The sequence below is a fragment of the Vipera berus genome (genome assembly GCF_964194415.1).
Source record: "Vipera berus genome assembly, chromosome: 1".
In the NCBI taxonomy this organism is placed as follows: Eukaryota; Metazoa; Chordata; class Lepidosauria; order Squamata; family Viperidae; genus Vipera; species Vipera berus.
The window spans coordinates 214,407,712-214,420,843 of NC_138202.1; the positions used below are offsets into that span (position 1 = coordinate 214,407,712).

The 13,132-nt window shown below is 40.7% G+C and overlaps 1 protein-coding gene across 2 annotated transcripts in view; it reads left to right on the top strand.

Annotated features, from left to right (window-relative positions):
• The window catches only part of CYRIA (CYFIP related Rac1 interactor A), a gene marked incomplete at its 5' end in the record, with an annotated part of 97,036 nt that overhangs the window by 36,883 nt on the left and 47,021 nt on the right, over positions 1-13,132 (top strand). For both annotated transcript variants that reach the window (XM_081345014.1, XM_081345015.1), the window contains one exon: positions 12,984-13,034. The remainder of the gene's footprint in view (positions 1-12,983; positions 13,035-13,132) is intronic.

Consider the following 13,132-nt stretch of genomic DNA (forward strand, 5'->3'; position numbering starts at 1 on the left):
TTCCTGTGTCATCCGGTTGGATTTCTCTCCCTTTAGCCACTGTGCAGGTCTCTTCCTCACTGCTGGTCCTGGTCTGTTCTGCTGTTGGGGGAAGGGGACCGGGCATTTCGCTGTTCGATGTCCCTGCTGTCCGCATAGGAAACACTTAATTGCCAGGTTTACAGGTGGCTTGGGTCTTTCAGCCATCACAGTAGTTGGAGATCTTGGTGGGGGTGATTGCCATTCAGGTTGTTCTGACCTTGGCTTGGGTTCAGGTAGGAGAGGCTTCTTATAGCAGGTGAGCTAAACATCTAATTTCACCGCTGCCTGGTATCATTCATGCAGTTGGTCAGGTACAGCTCGGTAGATACATGCCAGAGTAAGGTAGTCATCTAACCCTTCTCTAAACAGATGAATTATGGATTGCTCAGGCCATCTCTCTATCCGACCAGCCAGCTTTCGAAACTCCAGCACATACTCCAGGGTAGGCTGGCCAGCTTGCTTTATTTATGGATTTGCTCTTCTGCTCTGAGGGCGACGGATGGGTCCTCAAATCTTTCCCTTAACCCCATGAGGAAAAGGTGGGGGTCCTCCAATTCAGGGGCCTGCTCGTTATATAAATTGTTCAACCATTTGGATGCTTCTCCCTCTAGGCTGGACGCAATCACATTGACCACAGCACCTGGGTCCGGGTAGAGATGGGCCCAGCTATTCAAATGAGAGCGTACGTGGTTGAGGAAGAAAATCAGTTTCTCTAGGTCCCCATTGAAGGTTGCTCTGAAAGGTGGGTTCATCATTGGTTGCTGGGGTCCCCATTGCTGCTGGCCCCACCCTGGTTGTAGGTTAATTGGTTGCTGGGGCCCCTACTGCTTTTGTTGTGTCTCCAGCCGCTGCTGGCCCCACTCTGGTTGCTGATTTAATGGCTGCCAGGGCCCCCACTGCTGCTGGCCCCACTGGTTCTGCTGTACGTTCAGGGGTTGCACGTTTGGGTCCTGCTGCTGCCACCCTTGCTGTTGTCGTCCCACCAGCTCCTGATCTCCAGGCTTCTGCACCATCCTCAGCTGTTGCAAGGCTTCTATTAGCTAGGGCAAGCTCAGAGGTTGTTGGGCTTTCACTTGTGGGGGCTTCCCAACCTCCCATTGCTGCAGAGGCCCCAAGCTGGGGTCCTCTGTCTCTATGGGTCTGAAGGGCTTGGCAGGGGACTCCTGGGTCTGGCAGGCAGTCTGATCTGCAGACAGGATTTTCCACTCACCCAGATTCTCAGTGGTTGACAATATGATATCTCCTCCCCATTCTGCTTCTGAGGCCTCTTGCCGCACAGTCTGGCCTCTGTATTATCTACTAGAGTGGTTCCAGCTTGATGATGAGATAAGCTCAGTTATCTGCTGATGTTTGGAGTTCAGCCCATATTCATCTTCCCACAGAAATCTATTTATTATTTCCTCTTCAGAAGTTTCGCCAGCAATCAGGACTTCCTTTTCCATCTTGAGGATTCTTCCCTGAATCTTTGCCAGCTTATTTCTCTTACCGGAGACAGCGGCAGTGGTTCAGGACCCCCCTTTGAAAGAAGTCAGATTCTGGCATGATGTCAAGGTTCCAATAAATGAGACAAATCAAACAAATTGCTGGCATAATTATTTATCTAAAAAGTCTTAGGGCTCTTTTTCTAAAAAAAAAAAAGTGCCGGAACTCTCATCTTGGCGGGCGCAGGAGGCGGGGGGCAGGGGGGGCTGCTGCAGTCATGGGTGTGAGGGATGTTGGTGGCGGGCTGTCCCCTGGGGCCAGAGTCGGCACAACTGGTCCAGTGGGAGCAGCAGGGCCCACTAGATCCGGCGGGGCTGTGCGGGGTGGGCGGCGGAGGTGTGGCGGGCCAGGCGATGCAGGGCGGCCACTTAGGCATGCAGGGCGAGGCTACGGTAGTGCAGGTCCAGCACTGGGTAGGCCACCAGCCTGGCTGACACGGGTGAGCACAAGGAAGGAGTGCACATGGACTCCGGAGAACCCACCTCCCACTCCTTGTCCTCTCTTACTTAGTTGAGATGGTGTAGTTGGGCAGCAGGGAGGGATGCAAACTTCGTGCCAACTCAGCTTCGCTGCAGACAACTTGCTGGTGCAACGTTTGCCGGCCAGGTCTTTTGGCGCTCTCAACAGCAATTCCTATTGGCTTTCGAGTAGCATAGCTTGTGGGAGGGAGGGAGTAGCATAGCTTGTGCAAAAGCTTTTTTTGTATGTGTGCAAAAAAAAGGTTCCGGAACGCCATTCAGAGCGTTCAATGAGAAAAAAAGCCCTGCTTTTATGTTTTAATCTTATGATTTTAAAAATATATTTTTTTCTATTGTAAGTTGCCCCAAACCTCGCCATGTGGATTGCATACAAATATTATATAATCGGTAAATAAAGGTAGAACATATGTTAAATATACATCAAATGATAATATGCTTCCCTACAAAGTCAATTCTTGCTCAGTGACAGACCAAGGAGTTAACTCAGAAAGGCAAGAGGAAAATCTAGAAGAGATCTGTGCAACTTGTAGAAGGGAAAGGCCCACGCTGATAAATTAAAAATCTTTGTGGTCTGCTAGGGAATGCTGGTGGGCTAATCAATGATTTGGTGACTAGAGGAGCATTTACAGTGTTGGAGCTCGTGGTCATGGTAAGCCATGGAGACACTAGGCAACATGACTTTTAGGGCAGTGGTGGTGATTTTATTACTTTTTTTTAAAAAAAAGTCTGTGCTCTGTCCAAGGGTGCTTGTACAGGCTGCATGTACAGGCCTGGTCTAGAATTTATTTTGGAGCATTCAACTATCTAGAGCAGGCATGTCAAACTCATTTTGTTTGAGGCAACTTCTTATAAAAGAATTGCCATTAATTTGTTTTAATAAAATAATTTAAATCAATTTTTCACCTGATTTCAAATTAAATGAATTATATTGGTCGACAATGAGATTTTTTTTAGTACAATTGCCAAATGCAATAAACTGGTTTTAAGTATATGTTACTGGAAGGAAAAAGCAATCCCTGCTGCGTTACTGATCCCAGAGAAGCATTTGCATGTATGCAGGTATCCTTAGGGTGCCATAGTTATGGATGAGAAATATTGGTTGCAAAGTTGGCATTTCTGGATGTAATACAGATATTTTGGACTTATTTTTGTTTCTTTGCATGTTTGATATTTTTAAAAAGGCATATGCTACTGACTACGCTTATGCACTTATGTAACATCTTTTGCTAGAATACATGACCACTGCTTTTCCAGAATGTGAAAAGTGAAAGATTGTGACTAAACAACTTTTTGATGTATGGATAATACCACCAGATATTATTTTAGCCTTTTTAATAAATGTTGTTATTGATGTTAAGCTCATCATGGAAAACATCATATATTGTTATGTATATACTAGGTTAATTATTTAAAGACTGAAGTGCAACATAACTAGATTCTAAATAATCTATTTTTCAAAACACACAACAGTGCAAACAGTAAAAGTAAAGTCCAAATTAAGAATGTTTCATTCTTAAGAATTGTTTAATTTAAAGTGGTTTAGTTGTAATAGATGATTAGATTCAAAATAGTTTTCAATAGTACAAAATAGTAGAAAAGATACTATTTTTTTCTAGCATCAGCTAAATTAGACATATTACACTGAGAAAAATGTTTCTCATTTCTTTCCTGTTACCTTTATGAAATCATCATTGCAGAGATGTTAACTAGGAAATAGATTATTTTGTTATCAAATTTTCCTTCCAAAAGACAGAAGCAGATGAAAAATCTGAGGTTCTTTCCTGTTGGCTTTTTTGAATTAGCTGCTTTAGATTCTAAAAGTTTAGTTCCTAAAGAAGTAACCCTGTAAATAATTTTAATGTCCTGCTCTAGTGCAGGGGTAGGCAACCTTGGCTCTTTTATGACTCGTGGACTTCAACTCCCAGAATTTCTGAGCCAGCATGGCTCAGCTTGGAAACCTCTCCCTTTCCCCTCAGCATGGCTGGCTCAGGATTTCTGGGAGTTGAAGTCCACGAGTCATAAAAAAGAGCCAAGATTGCCTAGCCCTGCAATAGACATAGGAAAGCCAATAGATGGAGCTTCTTTTTTTTTTGCAAAAAAAAGGTGCCAGAACGCCATTCTGAGTGTTCTCTGAGAAAAAAAGCCCTGGTCTTAGTAATGAAACGAAACATCAGCACTCATGGAGGGATGCCATAATCTGAAATCTCCTCCCCCCAAACCCATCGTAACACACACACAATCCCCACCCTTATCTACACGTCATAAATCACATTATCCAATTAGTTTCACATATGAGGTCTCTCCTCCCATTCTGTATGCAGGCTTCTTCTCAAAATAGCTGTTAGAAAATTCCCTCCCTACAAGATTCAAAGTGAAGCAATTTAAACAAAAGGCTGTCTCTTACATTGTCAGTGCAAAAACATGTCAATGTTTGCAGCATTGACACTAAGTTTACAAGTTAGTGACCCACTAAACTGACCTCTTCTCAAGATCCACATATTTTTGGTTTTCTGTCTCATCAGTGGCCAAAGCAAACCAGAGAACTAAAGTGTTGTTTGGTTTAGAAACCCTCATCAGAATCTGTGTTGGCTGTGAAATTGTTCAATGGGCAACTCATGAACCATATGTGATCTACCCAATTACCTTATTTGTGAACCACAAACACTTTGAAATTGTGACAAAATTCAGTGGCAAGATAGTTGACTTTTAAGTAGTGGGAAATTTGGGATTTAAAAGTGAAGAAGGAGCAGTTCTTTTCTGAGAAGCCTCGATTCCCATGTACAAAATTAAAATGTGACCCAAGGGGGACAATTATTGACCACAGTATCATTGACTTGCTTTCTGCAGTCATTTAAAAGGTTATAATTCCTTAGAAGTAGCCAGTTCAATAGTATGTAAATACAGTTCAAAAATATGTACATTTTTCACCTGCAGACAACATTGTATGAAAAAAATCTACATTTTTTTTGGTAAACTTCATATAGAAGTCATTGTCCTATTGTCCTCCAGATATGTCGAACTATACTATTCATTATTGCCAAGGCAGTTGAAGGGTGATGGATGTTTTAAATCTCTTATATTTTGATATATCTGACAATACTGGATTAAGGAAAACTTCCGTAAAAAAATGAATTTCTTTCCCATCATCTGTTTTGTGCAGGACTACTCGGTCCAGCCACAATAGTACTGGTTTAATATCAGAGACTAAACATACACTTTAGTTGCAGTGCACAATTTTATCTTCTTTATTTGTCATCAAGCTTTTGTGGTATTGTTTCTCTTTCAAGTGCCTGGGTGATGGCCTGTTGTCCTACCCTGTCCTTTTAACGCTGATATCTGGGCTGTTTCTGAGATTTGATTTATGTATCATTTTTTTAAAAGAAGTAAAATAATTAGAAAAATATTTTCTTCTCCAGAGGGAAAAAACCCTCTCTGGTGCCATATGAATACTGTCACATTCAATTGCATATGATCTAAATTAGGACATCTAAAGCAGGACATAACAAGATTCTTCAAGCCCCCGAGGAAATTGCCTGTATAATATTCCTGATACTTACACAAGCTGACTGATAGTGGATTTTTAATTAGCTTTTCAGCTTTTTCTCCTAGTTGTGTTAAGATACTTTTTTTAAATCCAAGGCAGCATTTAGCATGTTGATAGAGAGAGAGAATGTACCAAAGGACACCTGTAAAAACTGTAAATAGCAACTAATGCGTAAGTGCATTTTTGCTACTCTTCTGTTCAGCTTTATCTGTCTTAAAAATGAATCGAATACTACTGATAAAACCACGCTCATATTTAAACCATTATGAAAACTAATATATAGAATGCATTTATGCTCACAGGAACAAAATGTAACTCACCCAATATTTGAGAAAAGAAAAGTGGTGTTTGTTTACTTGTTTGTTTATTCAGGATGTGTGCATTTTCGCCAAGAGAGGAAGGGAGACTTGCCTTACAAGTTGCACATTTTTTTTAAGTTAGCGCCTGAAACGAGCATTTTATTGAACTGAGTTGCCTTTCTTCTGCTTTTTGTCCATAAAAGGAAAAGCACGCTGTACTGTGATTTGTGATCCCCCTCCTATATAAGATCAAAACACTTGTCTATCTTGAGAAGATGAGGTGCTGAGGTTTTGACTAGATATGCCACAGTTGAATTCTGCACAATTAATTTTAGGAGTTGCAAAAATACAGGGTGTGTTTTCACTGAGGTTTTCTCTTCCCTTTTTTTAAATGGTAATCTTATAGGGTTTTAAACATCTTTTACAGTTTTTATTTCATAATAAAATCATTGGCTTTGACTGTTTTCCGCACGATGCTCCTTACATGAGAATCATGCATACTGCACTAGATTCAAATTTTATTATGGTGATAGGCCAGGATAAATCCCAATTTAAGCTAAATATATATTTTTTTATTTCAACATTTCTTCAGTCTTGGGCCTTGATTTTTTTAAAAAGCTGCTATTTACAACAATAAACATTCAATTTGCTTATCCAGGTATTTTCCTGAACTTCAGGATATTTTTTCTGATGCTTATTTGATGATCAATTAACAGTTGATCAATAATTTTGATCAACTTTAGTTCTTGGAAGAACTAATCAAAACTAGATTTTGATCAGCCTTTAGTTCTTGGAAGAATAGAGTTGTAGGTGCTCCATTGCTGCAGATTTTTAAAGAAAAGACTGGACAGCCATTTATCTATGATGGAATAAGAACTCCTGCCTTGGGCAGGAGGTTGGTCTAGAACAGGGGTAGGCAACCTCGGTTCTTTTATGACTCATGGACTTCAACTCCCAGAAATCCTGAGCCAGCTGGCTCAGGAATTCTGGGAGTTGAAGTCCATGAGTCATAAAAGAGCCGAGGTTGCCTACCCCTGGTCTAGAAGACCTCCAAGGCCCCTTCCAGCCCTATGATTATATTTCTGTTTCTAACCATGTGATGAAATATCATAATTTAGCTCTCTAATTTTATTCTTACAGGAAATTATGTTAAGACTTGCAAAGATTATTTTGCCCGTCAGCTTGTGCATCTTAGTTCATATGGGTAACCTGTCCTGATTCTCTCAGAGTAGAGAGCTAATTTCCAGGAAATGTTATTAATTATACTGACAAAAGATTAACTGCATGGCTGTCAGTTCCAGTCACACCTCAGATATATCTGAAATGTAATTTTCTATTAGGTATGCTATTTGTGTTATTCTATACAATGAAAGTAGAGGAAGGAAAGAAAAATATAAGAATATACACAAACTTATTAAAAAAAAACCTGGAAATTTTTTATCCTGAAATTTTAACTGAGTTGAGAAATAAGATGTCTGTCCAACAGCACAATAATATTAATCCCTAACATGTTTTTATTGTGTTACTACTATGTTTGATTGCGTGCTGGTGGCCAGTACACAGCTGGAGGCCTTGAATGGAATCCATTCTGCATTTCACATTAACACTGAGTCAAAGAAACACCTTGTTGTTTTTAACTCATCATTTATGCATCTGCCAGGATACCTACATCCTGTGATTCCATGTGAATTCCAAAGAATTGTCATTTAAATTGAGAGGTAGACAAATTGCTGATTTCTGTGTTAACATATCTGTAATCCATCCCATAGGAACTGCTATAGATAGTCATTGACTTAAAACCACAATTGAGCCCAAAATTTCTGCTATTAAGTAAGACATTTGTTAAGTGAGTTTTGCCCTATTTTAAGACCTTTCTTGCCACAGTTATTAAGGGAGTCATTGCACTTGTTAAATTAGTAACCTGGAGTTGATAAGTTAGTAAGCTGATTGTTAAGTGAATCTGTCTTCCCCATTGACTTTGCTTGTCAGAAGGTTGCAAAAGGGGATCACATGACCTTGGCACATAGCAACGGTTACAAGTATGAACCAGTTGCCAAGCATCTGAATTTTGATCACATGATCATGGGGATGCTACAAGGGTCGTAACTGTGAAAATGGTCATAAGTCACTTTTTCACTGCTGCTATAACTTTGAACGGTCACTAAATGAACTCTTGTAAGTCGAGGATTACCTGTATTTAGTTAGAGAATAAGCTAAAGCGAAACTAAAATTTTCCGTCTCCCTTAGGCCAGACATGACTCCTGGTGATTCTGTGGTATGGTTTGCCATTGCTTTCCTCCAAGATGGTGTCTTTAACTTCTCTGTGTAGTCTACAAGCCAAATATTTTTTGGAAGACTGCCATTCAAATACCAGCAGGTCCATCCTTGGCTTCTAAGCCATAAAAGATCAGCAAGTGTTAAAAAAACCCAACTGTTTATTTAATATAAAATAAAGAATGAAGGTAAATATTTATTCTGCATTCTTCAGGAACTGCTTACTCATCTGCAGAGCAAAGAGAATGTTAAGACAAGCTTAACAATTCTATGACTCACCCTTCATCAGATGTTGAATGAACTAGAGATGAAAGATTAACATTGTGGTTGCCAGAGCACCTCTTGAAAACATCCATTTGCAATGGAAGTTAACTTTATAATATTCCTACATCAAATCAAAATCAGTAAGAGAAGGACAGAAAGGCTGGCTGACCCATATTTCCTGATGGACATCTTTTGTTTCTGTTTAATGTGCCATTTTGAAAAGAGGAGTGAGAAAAACAATTGAGAGCAAACAAAATATTATTGGAAACTTGTTTGGGACCTAGACATTTTCTTTTGGAATATTTTATCCTGTTAGTCATATTGTAAGTTGCTCTTGACTGTGTTGTTGCACTCCTCCCCCCTCTTTTTTGGTGGGGGGATAATGACTTCATTTTCTTTCACAGCAGGAAACTTCCACAGCAGCAGTTGTGTATTGCCCTGAGTTAAATTGATTGTAAAGTGTGATTGCTCAAACTTGGCTTTTCTCTCAGAACACATAGTTGACTGCTGTGTTACAAGTTCAGAATTGGCCATTTAGAAAATACAGTTAAATGGATTTGTTCACTACCTCACTGTCACTTAAATGTTAAGGTAAAGGTAAAGGTTCCCCCGCACATGCGTGCTAGTCGTTTCCAACTCTAGGGGCTGGTGCTCATCTCCGTTTCAAAGCCGAAGAGCCAGCGCTTGTCCGAGGACGTCTCCGTGGTCATGTGGCCGGCATGACTAGACGCCAAAGGCGCACGGAACGCTGTTACCTTCCCACCGTAGTGGTCCCTATTTTTCTACTTGCATTTTTACGTGCTTTCGAACTGCTAGGTTGGCAGAAGCTGGGACGAGTAACAGGCACTCACTCTGCTACGTGGCACTCGGGATTTGACCCGCCAAACTGCCGACCTTCTGATTGACAAGTTCAGTGTCCTAACCCACTGAGCCACCGCGTCCCTTGATGTTACACTGCTGCAATTTATCATTTTTGTAAGCTGAGAACTAAAAACTACCATAGGCATCTTGAATTTTGAAGTACGCGAACAAATTTGAAATTTGCACCTTCCTTCTCTTATGATTGCCTTTAATACTATACATCGTCAATTGCTTCTGAAACAAGGAACTTGAAATTTGTTATAACATAAAGAATTGCTCTTTGTTTAAAAAAGTTTTTAAAAGTAGCTCAAGTAACAATAGTTTATATTTGGCTCAGGGAAAAATTTGTTGGAAGACTTTTGCTGGTTGAAAGTGGGCATTTAATTAAAAAGAACGTCATTTTAAGAAAGGTATAAGGGTTAGGAATTACAGTGAATATAGATACTAATCGGGATAGGCAAATGTAATAATTCTGCCAAATTATATAATGCAGAACATTAGGTACATGATGTTTATTACATCAGGGTTATATCTGCTCATAGGTATCTAATGGAAGGCAGTTGTGAAGTAGATCCATGTTTGTTCTAAGCTCAAAGAAGGGTCATGCAATTAACCTGTCTAGACCCAGAGAGTTCTAGGAGTACACAGCAAAATATTACTTCTCCACAAGGTGGAGACTCAGCATACCTTTTGTCTAATTGAAAGTCACTATTGTGAATGACTTTGCATGTTGTCAGAAATTAAACTGCATAATATGAAGATTTGGGTCATCTAGAGCAGGGCTTTTCAACCAGTGGTACGGGTACCACCTGTGGTACATTGGCACCTGGCAGGGGGTACACGACCATCCTAGAAAAGTGGTAGCGGGGGAGGGGAATGGCAGCACCACACAAGCCTGAACGAGATGGCTAGAGCTGCAGGGCTGTCAGGGCTCAGCGGAAGCCCCAGGATCATCGCTTCTTTGGGGCTGTCAGGGCTCAGTGGAAGCGCCAGGATCAGAGCTAGGCTCCAGCTGGAGCTCGGCACTGATCCCGGTGCTTCTGCTGAGCCCAGAAGAAGCACCGATCAGCTGGAATGTTGCAGCATCTCCAGGGTTTGTGATTTACATTCAGATGCTTAGCAACTGATTCATATTTATGATGGTCACAGTGTCCCAGGGTCATGTGAAGTGACCAAAACCTGCTGCAACCTCCCAGCAGACTGGGAGGGGATAAAAACCAAACACTCCCCACCCCACCCCCGCAGCCAATCCTCAACAGAAATGCTTACAACAATGAAAACCTCAGAAAAGAGGAAAAGCACCGCCAGGCGAGCAGGCAGGTGTCTTGCTCGGCTGTGGCTTGGGGGGCACTTTTTTCAGTGCCATTGTAACTTCGAACAGTCACTAAACGAACTGTTGTAAGTCGAGGACTACCTATACTTCATCACTTTTTTTTCTTTTGGTCATCAAGTTTTTGACACCTTGCTAGGCGACTGGTGGTACTCAGATGTTGCCATATCCTAAAAGTTGTACAATGGGTGAAAAGGTTGAAAAGTCCTGATCTAGAGCATGGGTGTCCAACTGCCGGCCCGCAGGCCGGTTGTATCAGCGAAACTGCGTCCACCCCATTTTTGCCGGCAATGGCAAAAAAAGTCACAATACGTTGCGACACGTCATGTGACGTTGCGAGTTTGACACCCCTGATCTAGAAGAACAAGTGATTGCTGTGGTATTTAAATGATTAAAATATTCTTGGTTTGAAAGGAAGTCCACAAAAAGTAATGTATTGACGTAATTGGTGGTTGACTCTGAATTTGAGACATTTCTCTACCACCCTAGGAAGGTGAGTGTAATGGAATATACAGTGGATTTTCAGGAAGGATGGAGTGTATTCCAGAGGAGTAAGAAGCAACTCAGTCTGTATGTCACCTGTGAGAGAAAGGATGAAGACAGTCCCTCCCTAATAGTTTACAGAGTATATGCAGATAGTAGAGTCCTTTTTCTCTCAAAAGTTTGTTCATGAGTATCAAAAGGATGAGAAACAGTGGTTGGCAACTGATCAAAGAGAGAAGCGACCTGGAATTAAGGAGAAACTTCCTGACAGTGAGGACAATCAACCAGTGGAACAGCTTGCCTCCAGAAATCGTGGGCACTCCATCACTGGAGATTTTTAAAAAGAGACTGGACAATCACCTGTCTGAGATGGTATAGGTCCTCCTGCTTGAGCAAGGGGCTGCACTAGAAGACCTCCAAGGTCCCTTCCAGCTCTGTCTATTCTAAAAACAATAAAGAAGCTGATCTTGGAAGAATCACATGTTATTCTTGGTTTTGGATCTAACAATTAGAAAAATAAAACTTACCTGTTTCAACTGTCTCGTTGTCAGTGACTGTAAAATAACTTTGCATTTTATTGGATAAGAGGGAAAAATATTTTTATTCCCAAATAAATAAATCATGACTTCACTGCTGCAATACACTGTACAGGGATTGCCCTGGAAGGCCTCATAAACATGTAACACTCCTGCCTATGAACTGTATTCATTGCCAGTTTGCTTCTGAGTGTGATTCAGGATTGTGCTTATCCCCCATCATAATAGCCAAGCTGATTCAACCAGGGGTGTTTTGGCCCACACTAGATGTCTTCACTTAAACAATGCCATTTGTTGGGGTCTTGGAAGCACTCCTTCTCTGGCACAATGCCTGCCTTCTGGAATGAGGTTTCCCATGAGATCCTGATGGTCCCCATCTTGCTGTTTTTCAGAAGAGCATTGAAGCTCTTGCTTAGGCCTTTGGTGAGCCTAAGCAAGAACTAGCCCTTCAATGCTCTTTGAAAAACCAGCAGGAGGGGGACCATCAGGAAAAGCCCCTTTAAGTTGTGTGGGTTTTTTTTGCTCTTCTCTGTCATCTTGTCATCTTGTCGTCTTGTTTATTATTGTATGGTTTTATTCCTTTTAATGTTATCTATCTGTGAACCATCCCGAGTCATTTGGAGTTGCGTGGAATGAGGAGGAGGAGGAGGAAGAGGAGGCAGACAAAATGGTGCTAATGTACCTCTGCTGGGATGTTTTAAAGCATGGGTCTTCAAACTTGGCCCTTTTATGACTTGTGGAATTCAACTCCCGGAATTCTGAGAGATGAAGTCCACAAGTCATAAAAGGGCCACGTTTGAAGACCCCTGGTTTAAACATTGGAGATCAGTTTTACCTAGAAAGTGCCCTGGTTTGTTGGTCTGGAGGACGCTTATTTTTCTTGATTTCGGTTAAGGTTTACTCAACAAGACAACAAATGAATTCAGTGGTTCCACCTTGTCTATGTGATTCTGAGAACAATCAGCAGTACTGTAGCTGAATCACTGATGATGAGCAAGAGATGACTACCGGTAAATTATCGGAACATGTTTGAGCTTAGTGGTTGAGCCTTTGACTGGAAATAGCCCATCTATAATCCTGGTTCTGTATTTCAAAAATACTTTCTTAGTGTCTATTTAATATGTAAAAAGAGAAGGAAGTTTGCTTGAAAGTTTTAAGAATGTCACAGGAAGAATGTTCTAAATGTAACGTCAAACTGCAAAACACTACATGAGATAATTTGTATGGAAGGGAATATTCCCAATGTCTTAATCAGCCTATACATTGATGAAAGACTTCCAAATGCTAAATACTGGCTGGTATTTATCAGCATGTATACCGGTATATAAAATTACATAGTCTACCTTTTTTGTAGTGCATTTCCTTAAACCAATGAATTACAATAACTTAACATTCTGTTTAAATTTGCAGGTTTTCTTTTCGTCTTAGATCTCCAGAAGAAATTGGAGAATTTTTAAACAAGTGAGTTTACAAAGTTGAATATATTCTTTGGGAGGGAGATTTTTTTTATTAAATTATTTTCCCTGAAAAAATACCATTGGTATAGCTGTAAGTGTTAT